The sequence below is a fragment of the Centrocercus urophasianus genome, unplaced genomic scaffold (assembly GCF_019232065.1).
Source record: "Centrocercus urophasianus isolate 14NV4802_14NV808 unplaced genomic scaffold, USGS_Curo_1.0 seq_11, whole genome shotgun sequence".
Lineage (NCBI taxonomy): Eukaryota > Metazoa > Chordata > Aves > Galliformes > Phasianidae > Centrocercus > Centrocercus urophasianus.
This window is the reverse complement of record NW_024884253.1, coordinates 501,101-514,807: the sequence shown is the minus strand read 5'-3', so window position 1 is coordinate 514,807 and position 13,707 is coordinate 501,101. Positions and strand designations below refer to the sequence as shown.

Genomic DNA, 13,707 nt, shown 5'->3' with positions numbered 1-13,707 from the left:
TAGGTATTAACCACATCACTTTAGGTCTGAGGAGCATTTTCTATAGCTCCACAAATTTCAGCTGCAATCCTGTAAAGCCTGGGTGCAGAAGGCAACTAGAGCATCACCTGGCCCCTACCCCTGTATCCTAAAAGAGAAAACTGCAAAAGCTTTCAGACCCAGACCAGGTTCTGGCCATGTCTCAAACTGCTTTTTTCTTGCATGATGTTGCTATTGCAGTCACGCTCAGGGCCACTGCAAGGGCTCTGGGCTCCCACCAATACCACCAAAAGGGGCCAAGTATGTCTTGAAGCTCAGTTTTTAAAGCAAGGAGAGGAAAATGCTGGGGGGGGAAAAAAAAAAAAAAAGGTAGAAGACAAAGGGGACGGGGTGGGGGGGAGCAGAAGGTGGGCTAGGAGGTCGCCAACCTGATGGTACCATGGAGGGTGTAAAAAACTAACAGAGCCTCAGAGTTTTAAGGAAGAAACTTTAACCCACTTAGTGTTTGGCAGTGGTCAGCACGTGTGTTTGTGCCAGACCTTGGGAGCACATTGTGCAAAGCTTGTCCCCTTTTATGTAACTGCAAATAGACAAAGAGTGTTCGCAATGCACGATGGAGCGGATATATGTTACAAATGTCAAGGTCCAAGAAAGTTTCACTGTCAGTTCCCTCTGATTTATCCGTTTTTTCTTTCTGGAGGATGGCTCCAATCACAGAAATTCTTCATTTCAGCTCACGGTTGCAAACTGCAGAATGTGGGAGAGAAAAGATCGTGGGACAATAAGAAAAGGAACAAGTTATGAGCTGTGCTCATGATCTGCCTGAATCATGCAGCTGGAGCATGCAGGGCAAGCAGTCCAGCTCAGCCCCCAGATAGAATCAGGCTGGTCAGGTTTTGTCCTCTCCTCCCTCCTTGCTGGGTCAGGGAAGGCCCCATATTTCATTGCAGTGGCAACAGTTAAGTGTAGAGGCATCTGACTGGTAGAATCAAAGAATTATGAGTGTTGGAAAATACCACTTAGACCATCAGGTCCAACTACTGACCCTTCACCATCACGAGCATTAAACCATGTAGTCAAGTGCCACATCTCCTTGGTTTTTGAACGCCTCCAGGGATGGGGACTCCACCACTTCTCTGGACAGCCTTCCCAGTGCACTATCACTCCTTTGGGAAAGCATTTTTCCTGACATCCAACATGAACCCCTCCTGGTGGACTTTAAGGCCATTACCTCTCATTCTAGCTCCAAACAGAGTAAGTAGGCTCCAAACAGGACAGAGCTCCTTAAGGTAGCCTTATGGTAGCTAGTGGAGGCTACCAAGCCTCCAGCTAGGAAGCACAGGATTTGCCCAAATTCACCTTGTCTGGCTGAAAACAATATGAATTTGGTAGACTTTTATCTCAGTGTGACAGCTGTCTGTCACCTAAAGTTTTGCCATTGGTCACAAGAGCTGAATAACAGTAGTGAGGCTCGAGAGGTTGCCCAAAGTTGTGGATGCCCCATCCTTTGAAGCGTTGTAGGCCATGCTGAGTGGGGCACTGGGCAGCCTGAGCTAGTGATGATAACTGTTTACAACAGGGAGATTGGAACTATATGATTTTTGAGATCCCTTCCAACCCAGGTCAGTCTATGATTCTATGATTCTATGAACATGAGCCTACTGGGGCCATGGCTACCAGCCAAGAAGCTACGAAAACCATTTTCTCACATGCCTTTAACCTCCAAGGTCATGAAAGATAACTCATCCTCATCAGCTTGGGACACATCAGACATAGAAGCACAGAATCATAAAGGTAGGAAAAGGCCACTAAGATCACCTAGTTCAGTGATGGGGTCAAGTATCCTGACTCACATCCCCATCAGTGTCCTGGCTCAAGGATCACATCCAGAGTAGCAAACAGGGCACAAGCCCAGCCTTATCCATACCATCAGACTATCAAAACAGTTTGGGCACACCTCAATCAGCAGCCCTCACATGAGACTGTTCCTTGCAAGCAATTTGGAGGTCACCACCCTGTTTGTAAAGGAAAGAGGCTGTGGATGTGAATCATCCTTCTTGGATTCAGAGCCAAGGTTTATGTTGATGGTGAGACCTCTGTAGCCAGGAGGAGGGATACTGGAAGTCTGTAGGCTCTGAAGGAAAAGGACAATGGAAAGAATGATTGGGATGAAGAAGAGCTGGAAGGGAAAATAACCCTCTAAGGAGTTAATGCCAGTTTTCTCAAGGAGGACACCACTGGCCTCCACTGTGTTTGGAGAGACATTATTGTGGACAGGTTTATTGAAGCTACGCTTGTAACACAGCTCAGCTGATAATTCTGCCATTGCATTTCCCTGAATGTGGGATATCTGGAGGTCCAGCCCTCCTAAAATTCAAGATCCTAGAGTCACGTGGTGGTGCAGGGAACAGTCATTTGGAGCTTCTAGGGATATGTGAGAGAAACTCATCAGTGAAACAGCTGTGGTAGCAACTGGCCTTGTGAGAGCCTCCACAGGGACACCAGAAAGTCATGATGTACTTGTCCATTTACCTTCTGTCAGAAATATAATTTCCCTTATCTACCCATTATTAAGGCACCCAGCATGCCACACATCCCCTTCTTCCCCAGAAGGCAAGGAAACAGTCATGCTTTGCAAAATTGTTCTCTTTTTTTTTTTTTTTTTTTTTTAATTTGCTTGACTCATCCAATCATTTGAGTGATGGTTCTTTCAGGGCTGGAAATATCTTCTGCTATGCAACGTGCAACCTGATAGCTAAAATTTCCATGGTTAGATGAGAGCTGAGAGTGAAATGAGAAAACTTTCTTTCTCCATCTGGGGGAAAGCTGTAATGAGCTCCATAGACAACCTGCCTTCAATTCGTTTGTTTTAGGAATTCTGGTTCTGATTTCTTGCAGGTGAGAACCCAACTAAGAGTGGAAAGTGAGACTCAGTTGAGAGTGGAAAAATTCAGCACATGCGTGGGAAGATCAGGGTGCTCCAGTTTTTCTCCTGACCCGCTCCTGCTCACCCAGCAAGGCGTCAATACTCCAGTTGCATGGTGAGAAAAAGGTGCTTGTTACATCTAGAAACTCGTCACACCTTGGATAATAGCCATGCTGAAACCTCCACAACCGCATCCTCAAAGGCAGACAGGGAGAGCAAGGAGAACAGGGCTGTCTCTGCAAGAGGTGAGCCCACAGCAGGCGGAGGAGCAGTGGATGGAGGAAACATCCTGGCTGAAACCATCCCAACCCGAAAGGTGTGTTTTCAGAAGGGTAGAGAAACAAACAGCGGGATATCTGGGAACACAATTGTATGCCTAACAGAGCAAGCAAGAGGGTATTTTCCCAGGAGGATCAGCCAAAGAGTCAGAGCTGTGTGTGGTTGGTTTTTTTATTTTCTTTTATTATTATCATGGAGAAAATATGGTTTTATGATGTATGTTTTCACTGGTGGTCAAGCAGAGGGAAGGAAAGGAACTGGTCTGTCTTTGCAACATGCTGCAGCCTTCCCAGGCTTTGGTTCTTTACCCCCATCCCTGCTGCTCAAAGTTATGGGGAGAGCAGCTCTCTTGCCACAGTCCATGCATCTATTGCCCCTCCAAAACCCAGCTCACCAGTCACATAGCACAAACAAAAGCTTTGAAAACCTCATGGATGACAGCCTGGGAAGGGCATGGGAACAAAAAGCCACCCACACCATGCCAGGGAGCAATAGCAGCGTGGAAAAACCACCCTGGGTTTGTAGACACCACTTTGCTTGCCAAGAAAAGGGCATAGTTGGAACAGCGTGTTCCAGTTTGACTGTATACACTGGGTACTGGGTTTTGACTCATTCTGAATTTGAGAAGCATGCCCAAAATCACTGGCATGGTAAAGAGGTGGATTTTGCTGCTGCAGCTGCAATTGCTGCTTTCCTTTGCAGCCCAAAGCACGACCAGGGCAGGGAAAGTAAGAATCACAAGAATCACAAGAATCACAAGAATCACAAGGTTGGAAACGACCTGTAAGATCATCCAGTCCAACTGTCTCCTCATCACCATTGCCACCACTAGTACTAAACCATATCACGCAGCACGTCATCCAGACGCGTCTTGAACACTGCCAGGGACGGTGACTCCACCACCTCCCTGGGCAGGCCATTCCAGTGCCTGACTGCTCTCTGAGAGAAGAAGTTCTTCCTTATGCCCAACCTGAACCTCCTCTGATATAACTTGCGGCCATTGCCCCGTGTCCTGCTCATTGGCTGGGAGAAGAGGCCAGATCCCTCTTCACCACAGCCTCCCTTCAGGAGGTTGTACAGTGCAATGAGGTCTCCCCTGAGCCTCCTCTTCTCCAGACTAAACAATCCCAGCTCCCTCAGCCGCTCCTCATAAGGTTTGTGCTCCAGACCCCTCACCAGTTTTGTTACCCTTCTCTGAACACGCTCCAGGATCTCAACATCTTTCCTGTAGTGAGGGGCCCAAAACTGAACACAATGCTCGAGGTGCGGCCTCACCAGTGCTGAGTACAGGGGGATGATCACCTCCCTGCTCCTGCTGGCCACACCATTTCTAATGCAGGCCAGGATGCCGTTGGCCCTCTTGGCCACCTGAGCACACTGTCAGCTCATGTTCAGCCGCGCATCAACCAACACCCCCAGGTCCTTCTCTTCTTCACACTCATCCAGCCACTCATCCCCAAGCCTGTAACGCTGCATGGGGTTGTTATGGCCAAAATGAAGGACCCGACACTTGGCCTTGTTCAACCTCATCCCATTCACCTCAGCCCAGCGGTTCAGCCTGTCTAAATCCCTCTGAAGGGCCTCCCTACCCTCAGGCAGATCAACACCACCTCCCAGCTTGGTATCATCTGCAAACTTGCTGAGGGTGCACTCAATCCCCTCATCCAGGTCATCAATAAAGATATTAAACAAGATCGGCCCCAGTACCGACCCCTGGGGGACACCACTTGAAACGGGTCGCCAGCTGAACTTCACTCCATTCACCACGACCCGCTGGGCACGGCCCTCTAGCCAGTTCCTTACCCAAAGAAGTGTCTATCTGTTCAGACCACGGGCAGCCAGTTTCCCCAGAAGAAGCCTGTGAGGGACCGTGTCAAAGGCTTTGCTGAAGTCTAGGAAGACTACATCAACAGCCCTTCCCTCATCTATCAGACTAGTCACCCAGTCGTAGAAAGAGATGAGGTTGGTCAAGCACGACCTGCCTTTCACAAACCCGTGCTGGCTGGGTCTGATCCCCTGGACACTGCATACATGCTGTGCAATCTCGTCCAAGATGATTTGCTCCATAACCTTCCCTGGTACTGAGGTAAGGCTGACAGGCGTATAGTTCCCCGGATCCTCCCTGCGGCCCTTCTTGAAGATGGGAGTCACATCAGCAAGCCTCCAATCCTCTGGGACCTCTCCAGTTAACCAGGAGAGTTGATAGATGGCCGAGAGGGGCTCGGCAATCACCCCCGCCAGCTCCCTCAGCACCCGAGGGTGCAGCCCATCCGGTCCCATGGACTTGTGACAGTCCAGACAGAGGAGGAGCTCTCTGACTGTCTCCACTGGAATTGCTGGGGGCATATTCTGTGCTGTGTCCCAGACTTCCAGATCGGAGCATAAAAAGCCCAGAGGATAACTGATCTGACTATTAAAGGCAGATGTAAAGAAGGCATTGAGGATCTCAGCCCTCTCCTTGTCCTCAGTGACCACGTTCCCTGCTGCATCAAGTATAGGATGAGAATTATCTTTGATTCTTCTTTTCCCATTGATATATTTATAAAAGGATTTTTTGTTGTCTTTTACTGCAGAGGCCAACCTGAGCTCAAGTTGGGCTTTCACCCTCCTAACTTCTTCCCTGCATACCTTAGCTACTGCTTTGTAATCTCCCCGAGCAGCCTGTCCCTTCTTCCAGAGGATGTAGACTCTCTTTTTCTCCTTGAGTCTCAACAGTAATTCCCGGCTCATCCACACCGGACGCCTTCCCCTGCGGCTCGCCTTACGGCACTCAGGGACAGCCTGTTCTTGTGCCTTCAAGATTTCGGTCTTGAGGAGCGTCCAGGCTTCCTGTGCCCCTTTACCCTTGAGAAGCAACTCCCAAGGGACCTGCGCTACAAGCTCCCTGAACAGATCAAAGTCTGCCCTCTGGAAGTTCAAGAAGGTAGTTCTGCTGACCGCTCTTTTGACATCCCCAAGACTGGAGAATTCTACAATTCTGTGGTCACTCTGTCCAAGACAGTCCCCAACCTTCACTTCTCCCACCAGTCCTTCTCTGTTAGCGAAGACCAGATCCAGCAGGGCACTGCCCCTGGTAGGCTCTCCTACCAGTTGCATAAGGAAGCAATCTTCCACGCAGTCTAGAAACCTTCTGGACTGCTTCCTCTGCGCTATATTATATTTCCAACATATGTCAGGGAAGTTGAAGTCTCCCATCAGAACAAGTGCTGGCGATCGCGTGACTTCAGTGAGCTGCTCATAGAATGCCTCATCCAACTCTTCGTCCTGACTAGGCGGTCTATAACAGGTCTAAGCAGGATCTCTGATGGGAAAAGAAGCTCTATGAAGTTTCCCTCTCTCTGTTTGCAGGGAAACATCCTCCCATTTCTGAGCTGTAAACGCAGTGCTTGGCATCACGCCCTGCTTTTGTTCACAGCTGCTCTCTTCTGTCGTCTGCCTCCCCAGCATGGAGGAAAACCCAACTTTAAAGTCATAGAATCATTAAAGTTGAAAAAGATCACTGTGATCATGAAGTCCAACCCCAACCCATCTCCTCCATATCCACTAAACCATGTTCCTCAGTACCAGATCTCCATAGTTCATGAAAACTTCCAGGGACAGTGACTCCACCACCTCCCTGGACAGTTTGTTCCAATGCTTGAGCACTCTTTGTTCATTCTAAAAGAGATTTGGGACAAAAGAAAAGCTAATAAAAATGTCTCTGGGACAGGCTCAACCCTGGATACCTGTTTTGAAGACGAAACCTCACTTCTCATTCTCCAGGCACAACTTTCCCCACTGATCCACCCATCACACCTGACATTACCTTCTGGTATCACTTCCACAGCTGCAACATCTTCAGTGTTCCACTGCCATGGACTCCTACTGTGGGACAACATCCCACTCTGATGCCATTCATTCATAGAATCATAGAATCATAGAATGGCCTGGTTGAAAAGGACCATAATGATCAACTGTTTTCAACCCCTCTACCACAGGCAGGGTTGCCAACCACTAGACCAGGCTGCCCAGAACCACATCCAGCCTGGCTTTGAACGCCTCCAGGGATGGAGCATTCCATCTCATTTCCCCAGAGAAACATGGCTAGGAAGGAGAGGATGCAACACATCATACTAAACATGCAATTACTGCATGTGCAGGAATTGGGTTGCACAACATGGTTGTGCCCTCTGAAATGTTCTGATAATAAAAAGGAGATTTGAGCCTACGTCTACACCAGTAAATAATTCAAGGACAAGGGCATGGGCTTGCTCGTCAGTACAATTTCAGAGGTGAATTTTTCACCAATGTCAAGACCACATGCAGGAGACAGCCCAGACCCAGTGGGCCATTTTTTTGTAATGCTTGGGATGTGCTGAGCACCGTTTGTGCTGGTTTCCTTGGAAGCAGGAAAGGATCTCAGGCAGGACTGAATTTCTGTACCACGCCTTGGTGATAGTGGGTATTTTGGGAAATTAAATTTCCCAAAACTCAGCAATTCTTCAAGCTTTTCTTCCTCTGAATCCTTCAGTCCCACAATGTGGACAAGCCCTGGGGGGAGCATCAATCCACAGTTACATCCAGCCCAACAGCACGACAGCTTTTCCTCACACAGCAAAAAGCTCTGAGCATGGGGAGAGAAGAAACAAAGCAGCCTGGAGAGGTTTTTAAACTGTGCAGAGGGGCAAAGCACTGCCTTCCCTTGTCACCACTGCTGACATTCCAGCTGGGAGCTGGGCAAGGAGTAGATAAGCTGCTGTCCCAGGTTTTCTAGGGTGGAGGACATTTCCAAGCCTTCTCCTTGCTCTCCTCTCTGCTGTAGCATTTATTTACTCTGCCCTCCTCACCCACACCAGTACTCTCACCCACTGCTTTTAGAGGTTTCCTGAGGACACAGGACTCTATATCTTATCCTGCTGTTGGGATCAGCTCTGGAGGACAAGTCCTGGCCCTGCAATTTCTACTCTGTGCAGCACCCGTCCTCATGGTTGAACATGAGACTGATGGCTCATGAATCCCTTCAGATGGGTTTGAGCTCATGCTTCTGACTGCGAGACTTGAGTCTTTGCTGACACCAAATCATGCTTTGGCCAATACACTGAGCAACATCCACTCCTTTGCTCTCACCTCCAATTGTAAAATGGTCCTAATAAAGCTTCTAAGAGCTCCTCAGCTCTACAGTGAGTCGAAGAACAGCATTTCTGTAGGAGGGAGCAACGTGGGAGCAGCTCTGGTTTTGCCATGACAGATTCCTGTGTTGCATGAAAGGGAGGATGAGTGTTACATCAGTTATAGCAGAATAGCACTGCAGGATCTGAGCTTTGCATGGCACCAGGAGGGCAAGTTTTAAAGGTTAAGGAGGGGGCTACACCCCATGGATAAGGAGGAATGGAAATAGTTAGTGGAATTTAGTATTAGAAAGGGGAGAAGATGTTACAGGAGTCATTGCAAAGAGGGAATGTGCAGGAAAATCAGAAAGAGGGGACAGAGTCATCCATAATTCAGAATGGATATTATGAGAAATTTATTCTCAGGAAGAGTGGTGAGGGATTGAAACAGGTTGCACAGGGAGGTAATGGAGTCACTGTCCTGGGAGGCGTTCAAGAAATGTGTAGCTGTGGCAGTGAGGGACATGGTTTAGTGAGCATGGTGTTGGTGGGTTGACAATTGGACTAGATGATTGTAGTGGTCTTTTCAAACCTTAATGATTCTATGATTCTGTAACAGCACAGATCCCTCCAGTTTGATTCTCTCTTCACTCCCTAGGCCAGGGGACTTTGCAGATGCCAAGAAAAGAATGTTCCCTGCATAAAGCCCAGCACTTGGCGGGACTCCCAAGAGCACCACAGGAAGAAAGGGAGGTTTGCATCTTACTTCCAAGTACCCCACAGCCATACACTGTGGGCTGAAACCTTGCAGAGCTTGGTACCAGCTTTGGGCTTTGGATATTTTGTTGGGTGGGACTATGGACAACCTGGTCTAGTGACTGGCAACCCTGCCTATGGCGCAGGGGCTTGGAACTGCATGACTTTTAAAGTCCCTTACAACCCAAATTATTCTATGGTTCTGTGGTTCCATGATTCTATGAGTCTATGCTAGAGCAAGAACAAGCTCCCCAGGAGCTGATATGAGACAAACAAGAAAACCCTATGCCAACAAACAGAGGCACATCCCCTGCTGCCGACAGCGTGGGAGTAAGCAGACGCTGGAGGCTCGCCAGGGCTGCTCACACAGTCTGGTTGGTTTCCAGCAGAGCCCTTGCATCCCTTGCATGGCTGCTGGTTTCTGTTCCCTTGAAAATTGCTCTGGCATTCTCTAGCCACTCCAGTGCCGTACAGAGGCATCAGCTCCCTCTCGTGGGCTTAGATCAGCTCTCATTGTTGGAATACATCCAGGATTTCCCAGGAAAGTTATTACCTTTTTTTTTTTCTTTTTTCTTTTTTTCTTTCTTTCTTTCTTTTTTTTTTTTTTTGACACCTGTCACTCTGAATATTCACTAATGCAAAATTGAAGTTTTGTGGGAATGTGTTGACTTCTGTCAAGTTTCCTTTCAGTAAGTATAAGGAGTCTCATTTCTTCCCATATTTCTGCTGTCATTATTTTTATTTTGTCAGTGATTCAAAGCAACTAATTTGGGGAATCACCCCCAAAGTGTCCAGTTTTCTACTAACTCAACGTTGATGCATTCAGAGTTGAGATACGCCAATGAAGGCCATGGTGTAGCTTCCCAAAGGTTATTTCACTTTCTACTGGTTGAGAGGTGGTGGATTCACTGTTCCTGTACATGTTCAGGAAATGTGAAGATGTGGCACTGAGGAACATGGGTTAGTGATTTCGGTAATTGATTGGCAGTGGGACTAGGTGGTCTTGAAGGTGTTTTCTTAATGATTCTATGGTTCTGTTTTCTGTGAAGTCAAAAGTGAAGAAACAAAATGAAAATAAAAATTAAAACAGCTGGTTTCAATCTGTGCAACAAATAAAAATGTGACTTGAGTCCATACAGGACCTTGGAAATACTAATTTCTTTTTTGAAAAACTCCCCAAATTGCTGGAATTTCCCTCAAAGCTGAGATCCCACCCCAGGCCGCAGCAGGAAAGTGACATTAGTCCATGGAGATGTAAGACCACAAAAATGATCCAAGGGATGGAACACCTCCCCTGTGAGGAGAAGCTGAGAGAGCTGGGGCTGTTCAGCCTGGAGAAAAGAAGGTTTAAGGGAGATTGGAGCAGCCTTTCAGTGTCTAAAAGGGGGTCTGTAAGAAAGAAGAGGGTAGAGACTTTAGCAGAATCTGTTGTGATAAGACAAGGAGAAATGGTTTCAAACTAAAAGAGGGAAGATTTAGACTGAATATAAGGACAATTTTTTTTTTTATTTTTATTTTTATTTTTATTTTTATTTTTATTTTTATTTGCTATAAGGGTAGTGAAGCACTGGAACAGGTTGCCCAGAGATGTGCTGGGTGACATTCAAGGTCCAGTCCCTGAATAACATAATAATGATAATAATAATAATCACAATAATGAGCTGTAGATGTCTCTGTTTGTTGCAGGGGAGTTGGACTAGATGACCTTCCAACTCAAGATGACCTTCCAACTCCAATGATTCTATGGATCTATGTTCATCTAGCTCCAGCCCCCTGCCATAGGCAGGGTTGTCTGCAGGGTCTCACCAACATCCTAGTGATGCTCACAATCCCACAAAGAAAACAAGGATATGACCCTACACGCCAAACCCTACAGAGAGTTGTGCAACATTTTGGTGGAACCACTCTTCAGAAAGGTGGTTTGAGGTTTTCCTGCTTGCCTTAACACTCATCTTGTTGGTTTGGGTGGATGGCAGCCATAGAAAGGCTTGACTACCTGTATTTGCCATTTGCCCTAATCTTTGCGAGGCTTGATGGCTCCAGTTGGCTTCCAGCACTCTTTCAGCTTTGTTCACACACTCACAGCTTGGGCTAAATTTATTGCATGGGTTTGGCTGTTGGAGGCTTCAAGTTTATAGCTGTGATGCTTGAGGAGAAGGGTTATAACCAGACACAGTAGATCTGACCATACAACCATCTGGCCCCAAAGCAGCTACGTCACAGCTTCCCCTTCCTTCCATTTGACTCATCACTTAGGTATTTAAACTGCTATTTATTATCTGCAATCAAGCACTTACTATGTCATCTGTAATTGTGTGTTTCTTCACCTCTATGCTGCATGCACATGCCAGCTCCAGCCACTGAAAGGATGCAGTGTTTGCCTCCTGCCATGCTCAGGCACTTCTTCCTCCATGTGCTTCTCTCCAGTGTCTACCATCACTTTGGAAGACAAACTCAAAGTGCTCTTGCACTTTATGCCATGTGCTAGGACAAGTAGGGACTGGTGCAGTACCCATTCCAAAAGTCTGATTCAAGTTCTTGGGATCCATGGGGTAATTCTCTGTACAGCCTCATCCTTGTGCTAATGATTGCTATCTCTCTGTGGTCCCCATCAACTCTGACTGCTGGGAAGAATCAGTGGTTAGACATGGCACCTAAGTTTTTTTCTACCCACACATCTCAGATAAGAGGTTTTGCTCCTCCAGGATGGTTTTGTGCCATGGGAGGAGGTCACATTTTAATGCCTTTAGAGCTGCAGTGCCTTTTGCTCTTTACATTTATGTTTCTTTATATTTACCATGGGGTACAAGAAGGCTTTTCTGCAGCAAGGATAGAGCAAACCAAGCCAGCAAACCAAGCAAAATAAGACAGTTCTGCTTGAAAATGGCAAAAAAAAAAAAAAAAAAAAAAAAAAAGGGGGAAGAAAACAATCCTGTCTTTTCCTGCAGGCTGCAGGGGACTGTCTCTGCTGCTGCAGGATGTGTAAATCCAATGCAATGAAATATTAATTATTAGAGTCTGTCCAACTGGGATTCCTTTCAGAGAGCTGAATAATTCTGGTGCACTGAAAAGAAAAAAAACAGAAAACAAAAAACAACAACCAAAAATACGCACACACACAAAGTCGGATTTTTTTACATTAAAAAATTGTGTCTGGAGTAAATTAGAGCTTTTGAGCACTCAGGCTTAGAGACAGGAGGGTGCTGTGATTGCTTCAAGGCGAAAAGAAGAAGCAGATTCCTAATTAGGGCATGAAAACGATTGTGGTCTAAGAGGTAAAGAGAGGTGCATTGGTCAGCACAGCTTCTTCAGCTCAGAGAGCTTCCCTTGCAGCTTGGTGTAGGGGTAAAGGAAAAGCTGATGTCGATTAATAAAAGAGAGCATGCATCTCTGAAGGCTGCCGTTATGCAGCATTTCAGAAGGAGGCATTCATCCGGCAAGCCATGGCACCGGCCCCAGGGAGATGCACTCTGCAGGGCTCAAAGCCCCTTTTGTCCCCTTGTTTACCAGCGTTGGGTTGGAAGCACCACACAGCACGGAGCGTCATCCTTTGGCTGAGCAGCACTTTGCAGATTTGAAAGCTCAGAGAGAGTTGATTGTGAAGCGAGTCCTGGGCTGCAGATGTGCTCTGTTTTGCTCTTGGGAGTGTGGTGTAAAGGTTCAGCATCCAAATCATGGCCCCAGACCTAAGAAGAGCTCCTCCACCCTCCCAGCTTATCCAAGTTTGTGCATTTCCATTCTCCTTCAAAAAGTGCTTTTGGGGAAGAGGGAAAGGCACTCAGCAACACCTCTGGCAATGGAGAGTCCCTGAGCTCTCATTGTCATCATTCATTTTTTCAGCTTCCTTTTACCCTCCATTCTCTGCAGCGTCTGGAAACATCTACATGAAATACTCAAAAATCTGTATTCTTCTCTCATAAACCTCTCCAGATGTTCCTCCCCAGATGGACCCAAAGGCTGCAAGTACTTTTCATTACCCTGCAGTTGCTCTGAGGGATGTCCGAGGGATGGATAAATGAATGACTCATTGTCATCAGGACGATGCATTGCCAAGAGCTAGATCCAGGGGAACTGGTTCACTTGGCTCAAACAGCAGCTGCAAGCAAGCAAGGCAACATGAAGGGGGTGGCCAGTGAGAGCCCCTGGAAATGGATCTGCAGATAAGCAGTTCGTTTTTTATAAAAGTGTGGCATCATGGACAGAGCCAAAAGCAACAAGAATGTCAACTGCTAATGGCATGGTAGCACAGGAATGTCACTGGCACTAGCTGAAGACCAGGAGCAAGAGGCTGTACAGCAGGAGGCAAGGGAGAAAATCTGTGGTTGGGATGCATTACAAGCTTAGGTTTTTATACTGTTCCCCTTCCCCGTCAGACATGATGTGAGTTTGTACAGTTTACTTTGAATTGGCAACAAGAAGTACTTATTTCTGGTCTACCCTCTATTCCAAGGCTGGAAAGCTGCTCTTTGCTGTGTGGCTCCCACCTGCACCCAAGACAAGGCAAGACTGCAGGAGAAATCCCTCCAGAGAGGCACAGGCCGTGCAGAAGCAGCATCTCCCTCCTCCAAGCTGCAGAGGACATAGCATGGCCACTTCTCCATCAAAGTGCTGGGGTGACAGAACTCAGGCATAAGAAGCAAGTAAGAAGCTCCAGATGAAAAAGCAACACAGGGCAGGAGG

The 13,707-nt window shown here is 47.2% G+C and overlaps 1 long non-coding RNA gene across 1 annotated transcript in view; it reads left to right on the top strand.

The window, feature by feature from the left end:
• LOC122171879 overlaps nucleotides 1-10,114 on the top strand; it is a 47,235-nt gene extending 37,121 nt beyond the window's left edge. Inside the window, exons 2-3 of the long non-coding RNA XR_006172118.1 lie at nucleotides 2,878-3,221; nucleotides 8,930-10,114. This is a non-coding gene — a long non-coding RNA (uncharacterized LOC122171879). The remainder of the gene's footprint in view (nucleotides 1-2,877; nucleotides 3,222-8,929) is intronic.
• The last annotated feature ends 3,593 nt before the right edge of the window (nucleotides 10,115-13,707 follow it).